This window comes from Bacillus rossius, chromosome 6 (genome assembly GCF_032445375.1).
Source record: "Bacillus rossius redtenbacheri isolate Brsri chromosome 6, Brsri_v3, whole genome shotgun sequence".
NCBI classification, from domain to species: Eukaryota; Metazoa; Arthropoda; class Insecta; order Phasmatodea; family Bacillidae; genus Bacillus; species Bacillus rossius.
The window spans coordinates 25,151,277-25,163,399 of record NC_086334.1 but is presented as its reverse complement, the minus strand read 5'-3'; positions in this window follow the sequence as shown (position 1 = coordinate 25,163,399).

Genomic DNA, 12,123 nt, shown 5'->3' with positions numbered 1-12,123 from the left:
TTTTATTATTTTTTTTAAATCATAAAAAGTAGTAATAATCATCCCCCCCGCAACCATATTGAATTTGTAACTCTCTCCCCCCCCCCCCCAATATGTTTTAAACACTATAAATACCACCTTCAGTGGTCAGGGTTCCCTTCAGTTTGACGCAACTCACCGACCAGAACCGACCCTGGGAGGAGAGTGACACGAGTTTGTACCTTACGAGTCGTAAAAAAAATCATGTGCAAGTCTCCGGAAATCCTGGAAGCCACGGATCGGTTCGGGGAGACGTCAGTTTTACAAATTAATCCTCAAGATGCAATTAACGAGATCGTGGTAGGATACGACGGCTTCGAAATGTACAGTGTTCGACATAGCGTGGCAGCAATCAACGCCGAGGTAAATACATTGTTCCCGGATCCGATAGATGTACTTGTTTGAAACTTTATATCCGCAACAATAATATCATTATGCGAGGAAAGAAGAGCGCTGTACCAGCATACAAAAAATTATATCATCTCTGCTACTGCTGAAGGTGGACCGCCGGAACCGACTACGGTCGACCATCGAGTGCTGCAGACGACAGGGACGTCGCTGGTCGCGAGACGAGCCATGGGGTCGATCCCCCGATCGTGACCACTCACCAGTAGAGTCTGCCCGTCAGGTGTTTGGAGAGGCGGGCTCTCACCAGTTCGTGAACCATGGACCATCACGTGAGGCGTCACTGTCCCACACATCCATTGCTGGTGCTGCCCGAGAGCCTGATACATCTCGTGACGGATCTCCATCTTTGTCATCTCCCACACCGTCGAGACCATTAACGCCACTAACGTCAATTGCATCACGCCGAATGTCAAGTTCTACAATGTCTACACCGTCGCCATCGCTACCTCATCATCATCCCGTGTCGAAGTGTACGGATAGCCATCGCTCCATACCAGAGTCCACAGAAGAACAGTGATCTGCGTGACGACAAGTATAGCGTGAAATATTTACAGTGTTCAAGTTTTCTCACTCCTGTTGCGTCAGTTATTGTTCCGTAGCTATATCAAAACTATTATTTGAATCAAGTGTGAACTAACTAACCATAATCATCAGTGACTCAAAATTACGTGTTATATTTTTTATCGCCCATAAAAATTTATATGTGGTGTGTAAGACTATAAAGAAAATATACAATCAGAACTAAGGTACCTGCGGGTAATAAGGCCTGTCGGGTAATAAGGCCTACGATCGATAAAAATGTAGTGAGAATGTCTGAATGCCTGCTTGCTCCTGGCAAACACTCATTAGGCACAGACAAGTTGTTGTAACCTGCATGCGGGCTCTCGTGACCCCGCTCCCAGTCACCAGTGGCGCGCCAGTTTGTGCAGAAGAAGGTTGTGCAGCGAGTGTAACAAATATCCGTCAGAAACAATCGTAAGTAATTTTAGTACAGTAACATTAAACTATGTAAATGTATGCTCTATAGTAGTATATGAATGGGGTTCCGAGATCAGGCCTCAGGCGGTGGAGCCGAGAGCCGGCTCCGCCATATTGGATTGTGACGTCACGGCGGCCATCTTGGATGGTTGTGACCTTGACCTTTGACCTTGACCTTGAATTTGATCCTCAAAAATCGCCAAAATCCGCCAAAATTGGGCAAAATTTGCCCAAAATTCCTCAAAAATCGCCAAAATTTCCATTTCTGTGGAAAAAAGTTCCGCCAAAAAATCTCAAAAAATTCCACAAATTAAAAATTTCTCATTTCGAGGGAAAAATTTCCCGTTTCGAGGGAAAAATTCCCGTTTTTAGTCCTTAAAAATCCCAGCGGCTGAAAATTCCTAAAACTGGCTTAAGCATCCTTAACTCAAGCCTCAGTTAAGCCATTTCTAGGAATAAGGATACCATGACCGCCATCTTGAATTATGACGTCATCGTTGCAATTTCCGTTACGGCCGCCATCTTTAAATTTATTATCCGATTTTAATGAAAAAAATTTAAAATTCATAAAACAAATTAAATAATAAAATTTTTAATAAAATATTTAAAAAACAAACATTTACGACACGGAGCTCGGAGTCCTCGGTTCGAACCCGACGAGTGCAAAAAAAATAAAAATGGCGACCGATCCTTCCCCCGAGGTGGCTGCAGGCATACTGACTCCCACCACTTTTTATCATCATCTAGTATGACGTCATGGCCGCCATCTTGTCTTCGATGCTGGAAGCCATCATCATTGTATCGTTGGCTAGAGTGCGCCGATGACATGTTAGTTTAATTCGTATCCGCTAGAGTGCAGTAATCATTTATTACTGTGACATCCGCCATCTTGTCATTTGGCCGCCATCTTGAAAATCCGTAATTATTTAGCTAGAAATTCGGGAAAAGTTCCAAAATTCATTAAATAAATCACTCATTAATTTACATATTGATTCGATCGATTCCCGTCCTCGGTTCGATACCCGATCGTTGCAATAATGTTTAATCTTATGTAAAAAAAATAATTTAAATAAACCATGTTCAACATTCGTAAAGAGACTCTAAATTCTCTCTACGACCACCATCCTATCAGACATCAAGACCACCATATTGGAAATGTGTAATTTTAATGCTAGAGATCCGGGAAAAAGTTCAGAAATCATTAAATAAATTTCCGATCAATATACTGATTAATTAGATCGACTAAGGTCCTTGGTACGATCTAGGATGATGCAAAAAAAATTAAATATATCATCAATTTAACATAATAGTAACAGGTTCGAGGAATTAAACACCGCAAGTTCTTTTACAAACATAATATTTATTACATAATTTCTATTCTACTACAGGATCACTTACGAAAGCCAACAATCTTATAATCATTTAGTTCCGCAGCGGTGTGAAATGACTAATTCTTAGCTCCAATCGGTTTATACTAGACAGAGTCCAGCCAGAACCTTTACAGACATAGTCCACCTCTTCTTGACAGAGTTTCTGGATACCGTTTTGAACAGTTTGCTTCACATCGTTAGAACTGTAAATTACTGCAGCCGATGTCTTGAATGCACACTTCTTCACTTCGTCATCGAACGGATATGGCTTTCCATATATACAGTCCAACCACAAGTTATATTTCAAAGGTCCGTTTGTTGCTACATCATCAGTAAGCTGATTGATTATCTTCTGTCTGATATCGTCAAGAAAATTACAAATGTCCTTCGACTCACCGAACGTATTTAGATAATAGTAGTCTTTCAACGTTCCACGAAATGCAGACTGCGCCAAGTAGAAGCCATTATCGTTCACTTGTAATGCTACGAACACAGTCTTAGGTTTAGTTCCATGTTCAGACGTCATAACAATCGGTTGCTGGGCATCTGTTTTTTTGGTTGTACGCTTTCGTGTCTCCAATCTAAAGCGAGGAGTCAAAATGTCGGCAGGTAGTTCAGCAGTAGGAGCACAGACTCCACCTTTACATTTTTTCGCATGATGTCGCAAACTGTCAATTCGAGTAAACCATTTAAGGCACTCATCACATCGAAACTTCATGCGAGAAGGATTCTTCGCGCATTTGCTCCGCTCATGTCTTCGTGCATCATGGGAAAATGCGAACGACGTATCACAGTAGCTGCAAGGATACCGTGGTGATGAAGACGATCCTTTCAGACCCGATCCAGATACAGGCGTTGCAACAGTAGTACCATTTCCAGGCATTCTCTTATGCACATCGATGCATCGTTGTTGCGCCGAAACCTTTACTTTCTGCCGCACAGCAGGACCTTTGCATGCCTTCATGTGCGTTTTCATATTATCTTATCTGGCAAACTGCTTATGACATTTCTCACAAACAAACATTTTACGATATAGGTTCTTGGCACATTCGCTCCTCTCGTGTCGCCGAGCATTGCTGTTGTTTGAGAAAATCTTGTCACAGTAACAGCACCGATGTTCGCTAGTTGTCAAATCAGCATCCATTGAAGTCTCCATCGAGGTCGTATCGTCGATCGTCGTGGTTTCCTGCACATCCAGCTCAGTAGTCATTAAGCTATCTTCTGCTGGTGGTATCACATCTGTTGAAATCTCCTCCAATGTTGACATCGTCGTCGTTGCCAACGGGATCTGCTCCACCATTGTCGTCGCTGTCGTCAAGGTTCCCGTAGACGATGATACAACGTCCATCGAGTTCGGCGTTAAAGTCGGTAAATATGCCATCGAGTTCTCAAGAACAGGTAATTACGCGACTTATTCACCAGATGAAATAATCTAGGTGATCCTTACACCGTCGACGACAGTAACAAACTGAGCGACCTGCTGTGAAGGACTCGCTTATATACATGCACCGGATGGAATAATACGCAAGTCAAATCAAGAACCACTTACTATAATACCAGAGTCAAAACAACATTAAAAATAGAAGGACCATCAACGAAAAGGCAGCACATTTGGAAGCACCGACAACGAAAAGGCAGCACCGACAACGAAAAGGCAGCACATTTGGAAGCACCGACAACGAAAAGGCAGCACCGACAACGAAAAGGCAGCACATTTGGAAACACCGAGAACGAAAAGGCAGCACATTTGGAAGCACCGACAACGAAAAGGCAGCACCGACAACGAAAAGGCAGCACATTTGGAAGCACCGACAACGAAAAGGCAGCACCGACAACGAAAAGGCAGCACCGACAACGAAAAGGCAGCACATTTGGAAGCACCGACAAAGAAAAGGCAGCACCGCCAACGAAAAGGAAGCACATTTGGAAGCACCGACAAAGAAAAGGCAGCACCGCCAACGAAAAGGAAGCACATTTGGAAGCACCGACAACGAAAAGGCAGCACCGCCAAAGAAAAGACAGCACATTTGGAAGCACCGACAACGAAAAGGAAGCACCATCAACGAAAAGGCCGCACCGCCAACGATAAGGAAGCACATTTGGAAGCCCCGGCAAAGAAAAGGCAGCACCGCCCACGAAAAGGAAGCACATTTGGAAGCACCGACAAAGAAAAGGCAGCACCGCCAACGAAAAGGAAGCACATTTGGAAGCACCGACAACGAAAAGGCAGCACCATCGACGAAAAGGAAGCATGTTAATTTGTCATTGACTGCAATATTCATTGGTTCCAATATTTATTGGCTCCAATATTCATTGGCTCCAATATTCAATGGCTCCAATATTCATTGACTCCAATATTCATTGGCTCCATCAGTCATTGACACCTACAGTCTTTTGGTTCCAAAAGTCTTTTGGCCCCAAATATATTAGGCTAGAATTCTTCGAGTCTAAGAGACTATGAGACCACATGGCTACGAGTCTAAAATGATCTAGCTGGTTACGAGTTATACATGGCTCGCGAGGCTACAGAGCTACGAAGTTTCTAGTACACAGGTTTACATGACTGCGAGGATACAGGACTACAAGTCTGCAAGAGTACTTGACTATGAAGGTACTCGTCTACATGACTCCAGTTACCGCATCTGTCTTCGACAGAATTTTCTCTTTTGCTCCAACTGCTCCATCAGCATTATGTTATAAGATTACAAGGCCTCTTGCTTACGTAGCTTCAAGTCTACGAGCCTCCAATGCATCATGACTACGAGACTACGAGCCATGAGGTTACGAGTCTATGCGATTGCGAGTCTTCTAGGTTACGTGATCGCGAGGCTATAGGACTACGAAGCTTCCAGAACGCATGGTTACGAGACTGCGAGGCTACAATTCTACGAGGTCCCAAGACATCCTGGCTACGCGACTACGAGCCATGAGGTTACGAGACTACGTGACTACGAATCTTCAAGTTTACGAGACTGCGAGGCTACAGAGCTACGAAGCCTCTAGTACACAGGTTTACGTGACTGTGAGGATACAGGACTACCAGTCTGCATGAGTACTTGACTACGAAGCTACTCGTCTTCAAGGCTACAATTACAGCATCTGTTTTCGTCAGAATTTTCTCTTTTGCTCCAACTGCACCACCAGCATTATGTTATAAGATTACAAGGCCGCTTGCTTACGTAGCTTCAAGTCTACGAGGATACTTGGATACGTAGCTTCAATTCTACGAGGTCCTAAGACTTCATGACTACGCGACTTCGAGCCATGAGGTTACGAGACTACGTGACTACGAATCTTCAAGTTTACGAGACTGTGAGGCTACAGAGCTACGAAGCCTCTAGTACACAGGTTTACGTGACTGTGAGGATACAGGACTACCAGTCTGCATGAGTACTTGACTACGAAGCTACTCGTCTTCAAGGCTACAATTACAGCATCTGTTTTCGTCAGAATTTTCTCTTTTGCTCCAACTGCACCACCAGCATTATGTTATAAGATTACAAGGCCGCTTGCTTACGTAGCTTCAAGTCTACGAGGATACTTGGATACGTAGCTTCAATTCTACGAGGTCCTAAGACTTCATGACTACGCGACTTCGAGCCATGAGGTTACGAGATTACGTGACTACGAATCTTCATGTTTACGAGACTGTGAGGCTACAGAGCTACGAAGCCTCTAGAAAACGAGTTTACGTGACTGCGTGGATACAGGAATACAAGTTTGCATGAGTTCTTGACTACGAAGCTACTCGTCTACAAGGCTCCAATTGACACATCTGTCTTCGATGGAATTTTCTCTTTTGCTACATCTACGCCATCAGCATTATGTTATAAGATTACAAAGCTACTTGCTTACGTAGCTTCAAGTCTACGAGGCTCCAATACATCATGACTAAGAGACTACGAGCCATGAGGTTACGAGACTATGCGATTGCAAGTCTTCAAGGTTACGTCATCGCGAGGCTATAGGACTACGAAGCTTCCAGAACGCATGGTTACGAGAATGCATGACTAATTGGCCGCATGGCTACGAAACTTTATGTCTCTAACTGACTACAATAGCACTATTCAGTGGTGAGAGTTAATTTATTTCATGCAAAGGTACTTGCTGCAAGCAGTTCCGCTTTTCAACATCAGATGACGTCACGTTTTGCTTGCAGGTAAAATAATATTTATTTATTTTATGCGGGATGCGGGTTGTTCACTATCGATCGCATAAGAAGAATGGCATCGATAGTCTTCAAGGAGAAGGAAGTTCGTCCTTCCTGCTAGTGCTTCTCAGATTTCTCACGGTCCGCCATATTGGATTGTGACGTCACGGCTGCCATCTTGGATGGATGTGACTTTGACCTTTGACCGAAACCGCAGGAATGATCGCAAGCACTCGAATTAATCATCAAAATATTGATAAGAATAATCAGGAGCACACGGAGAAAACCATCATAATATTGGCAAGAATAATCAGGAGCACACAGAGAAAAACGACACACGTTTTCTTTGATATCATAAAATTACAGAAAAAAATATTTAAAAATAAAAATAAATTAATAAAAAATTTAAAATAAAAACAAAAAATACATAAAATTCTGGCTTGTACTAGAACTCTATCTTTGCTCAACAATGATAAGTTTACAAGCTAGCAGAATCTGTTTATGTATTTTTTGTTTTTATTTTAAATTTTTTATTAATTTATTTTTATTTTTAAATATTTTTTTCTGTAATTTTATGATATCAAAGAAAACGTGTGTCGTTTTTCTCTGTGTGCTCCTGATTATTCTTGCCAATATTATGATGGTTTTCTCCGTGTGCTCCTGATTATTCTTATCAATATTTTGATGATTAATCCGAGTGCTTGCGATCATTCCTGCGGTTTCGGTCAAAGGTCAAAGTCACACCCATCCAAGATGGCAGCCGTGACGTCGCAATCCAATATGGCGGACCGTGAGAAATCTGAGAAGCACTAGCAGGAAGGACGAACTTCCTTCTCCTTAAAGACTATCGATGCCATTCTTCTTATGCGATCGATAGTGAACAACCCGCATCCCGCATAAAATAAATAAATATTATTTTACCTGCAAGCAAAACGTGACGTCATCTGATGTTGAAAAGCGGAACTGCTTGCAGCAAGTACCTTTGCATGAAATAAATTAACTCTCACCACTGAATAGTGCTATTGTAGTCAGTTAGAGACATCAAGTTTCGTAGCCATGCGGCCAATTAGTCATGCATTCTCGTAACCATGCGTTCTGGAAGCTTCGTAGTCCTATAGCCTCGCGATGACGTAACCTTGAAGACTTGCAATCGCATAGTCTCGTAACCTCATGGCTCGTAGTCTCTTAGTCATGATGTATTGGAGCCTCGTAGACTTGAAGCTACGTAAGCAAGTAGCTTTGTAATCTTATAACATAATGCTGATGGCGTAGATGTAGCAAAAGAGAAAATTCCATCGAAGACAGATGTGTCAATTGGAGCCTTGTAGACGAGTAGCTTCGTAGTCAAGAACTCGTGCAAACTTGTATTCCTGTATCCACGCAGTCACGTAAACTCGTTTTCTAGAGGCTTCGTAGCTCTGTAGCCTCACAGTCTCGTAAACATGAAGATTCGTAGTCACGTAATCTCGTAACCTCATGGCTCGAAGTCGCGTAGTCATGAAGTCTTAGGACCTCGTAGAATTGAAGCTACGTATCCAAGTATCCTCGTAGACTTGAAGCTACGTAAGCAAGCGGCCTTGTAATCTTATAACATAATGCTGGTGGTGCAGTTGGAGCAAAAGAGAAAATTCTGACGAAAACAGATGCTGTAATTGTAGCCTTGAAGACGAGTAGCTTCGTAGTCAAGTACTCATGCAGACTGGTAGTCCTGTATCCTCACAGTCACGTAAACCTGTGTACTAGAGGCTTCGTAGCTCTGTAGCCTCGCAGTCTCGTAAACTTGAAGATTCGTAGTCACGTAGTCTCGTAACCTCATGGCTCGTAGTCGCGTAGCCAGGATTTCTTGGGACCTCGTAGAATTGTAGCCTCGCAGTCTCGTAACCATGCGTTCTGGAAGCTTCGTAGTCCTATAGCCTCGCGATCACGTAACCTAGAAGACTCGCAATCGCATAGACTCGTAACCTCATGGCTCGTAGTCTCGTAGTCATGATGCATTGGAGGCTCGTAGACTTGAAGCTACGTAAGCAAGAGGCCTTGTAATCTTATAACATAATGCTGATGGAGCAGTTGGAGCAAAAGAGAAAATTCTGTCGAAGACTGATGCGGTAACTGGAGTCATGTAGACGAGTACCTTCGTAGTCAAGTACTCTTGCAGACTTGTAGCCCTGTATCCTCGCAGTCATGTAAACCTGTGTACTAGAAACTTCGTAGCTCTGTAGCCTCGCAAGCCATGTATAACTCGTAACCAGCTAGATCATTTTAGACTCGTAGCCATGTGGTCTCATAGTCTCTTAGACTCGAAGAATTCTAGCCTAATATATTTGGGGCCAAAAGACTTTTGGAACCAAAAGACTGTAGGTGTCAATGACTGATAGAGCCAATGAATATTGGAGTCAATGAATATTGGAGCCATTGAATATTGGAGCCAATGAATATTGGAGCCAATAAATATTGGAACCAATGAATATTGCAGTCAATGACAAATTAATGTGCTTCCTTTTCGTCGATGGTGCTGCCTTTTCGTTGTCGGTGCTTCCAAATGTGCTTCCTTTTCGTGGGCGGTGCTGCCTTTTCTTTGCCGGTGCTTCCAAATATGCTTCCTTATCGTTGGCGGTGCGGCCTTTTCGTTGATGGTGCTTCCTTTTCGTTGACGGTGCTTCCAAATGTGCTGTCTTTTCTTTGGCGGTGCTGCCTTTTCGTTGTCGGTGCTTCCAAATGTGTTTCCTTTTCGTTGGCGGTGCTGCCTTTTCTTTGTCGGTGCTTCCAAATGTGCTTCCTTTTCGTTGGCGGTGCTGCCTTTTCTTTGTCGATGCTTCCAAATGTGCTGCCTTTTCGTTGTCGGTGCTGCCTTTTCGTTGTCGGTGCTTCCAAATGTGCTGCCTTTTCGTTGTCGGTGCTTACAAATGTGCTGCCTTTTCGTTGTCGGTGCTGCCTTTTCGTTGTCGGTGCTGCCTTTTCGTTGTCGGTGCTTCCAAATGTGCTGCCTTTTCGTTGATGGTCCTTCTATTTTTAATGTTGTTTTGACTCTGGTATTATAGTAAGTGGTTCTTGATTTGACTTGCGTATTATTCCATCCGGTGCATGTATATAAGCGAGTCCTAGACAGCAGGTCGCTCAGTTTGTTACTGTCGTCGACGGTGTAAGGATCACCTAGATTATTTCATCTGGTGAATAAGTCGCGTAATTACCTGTTCTTGAGAACTCGATGGCATATTTACCGACTTTAACGCCGAACTCGATGGACGTTGTATCATCGTCTACGGGAACCTTGACGACAGCGACGACAATGGTGGAGCAGATCCCGTTGGCAACGACGACGATGTCAACATTGGAGGAGATTTCAACAGATGTGATACCACCAGCAGAAGATAGCTTAATGACTACTGAGCTGGATGTGCAGGAAACCACGACGATCGACGATACGACCTCGATGGAGACTTCAATGGATGCTGATTTGACAACTAGCGAACATCGGTGCTGTTACTGTGACAAGATTTTCTCAAACAACAGCAATGCTCGGCGACACGAGAGGAGCGAATGTGCCAAGAACCTATATCGTAAAATGTTTGTTTGTGAGAAATGTCATAAGCAGTTTGCCAGAAAAGATAATATGAAAACGCACATGAAGGCATGCAAAGGTCCTGCTGTGCGGCAGAAAGTAAAGGTTTCGGCGCAACAACGATGCATCGATGTGCATAAGAGAATGCCTGGAAATGGTACTACTGTTGCAACGCCTGTATCTGGATCGGGTCTGAAAGGATCGTCTTCATCACCACGGTATCCTTGCAGCTACTGTGATACGTCGTTCGCATTTTCCCATGATGCACGAAGACATGAGCGGAGCAAATGCGCGAAGAATCCTTCTCGCATGAAGTTTCGATGTGATGAGTGCCTTAAATGGTTTACTCGAATTGACAGTTTGCGACATCATGCGAAAAAATGTAAAGGTGGAGTCTGTGCTCCTACTGCTGAACTACCTGCCGACATTTCGACTCCTCGCTTTAGATTGGAGACACGAAAGCGTACAACCAAAAAAACAGATGCCCAGCAACCGATTGTTATGACGTCTGAACATGGAACTAAACCTAAGACTGTGTTCGTAGCATTACAAGTGAACGATAATGGCTTCTACTTGGCGCAGTCTGCATTTCGTGGAACGTTGAAAGACTACTATTATCTAAATACGTTCGGTGAGTCGAAGGACATTTGTAATTTTCTTGACGATATCAGACAGAAGATAATCAATCAGCTTACTGATGATGTAGCAACAAACGGACCTTTGAAATATAACTTGTGGTTGGACTGTATATATGGAAAGCCATATCCGTTCGATGACGAAGTGAAGAAGTGTGCATTCAAGACATCGGCTGCAGTAATTTACAGTTCTAACGATGTGAAGCAAACTGTTCAAAACGGTATCCAGAAACTCTGTCAAGAAGAGGTGGACTATGTCTGTAAAGGTTCTGGCTGGACTCTGTCTAGTATAAACCGATTGGAGCTAAGAATTAGTCATTTCACACCGCTGCGGAACTAAATGATTATAAGATTGTTGGCTTTCGTAAGTGATCCTGTAGTAGAATAGAAATTATGTAATAAATATTATGTTTGTAAAAGAACTTGCGGTGTTTAATTCCTCGAACCTGTTACTATTATGTTAAATTGATGATATATTTAATTTTTTTTGCATCATCCTAGATCGTACCAAGGACCTTAGTCGATCTAATTAATCAGTATATTGATCGGAAATTTATTTAATGATTTCTGAACTTTTTCCCGGATCTCTAGCATTAAAATTACACATTTCCAATATGGTGGTCTTGATGTCTGATAGGATGGTGGTCGTAGAGAGAATTTAGAGTCTCTTTACGAATGTTGAACATGGTTTATTTAAATTATTTTTTTTACATAAGATTAAACATTATTGCAACGATCGGGTATCGAACCGAGGACGGGAATCGATCGAATCAATATGTAAATTAATGAGTGATTTATTTAATGAATTTTGGAACTTTTCCCGAATTTCTAGCTAAATAATTACGGATTTTCAAGATGGCGGCCAAATGACAAGATGGCGGATGTCACAGTAATAAATGATTACTGCACTCTAGCGGATACGAATTAAACTAACATGTCATCGGCGCACTCTAGCCAACGATACAATGATGATGGCTTCCAGCATCGAAGACAAGATGGCGGCCA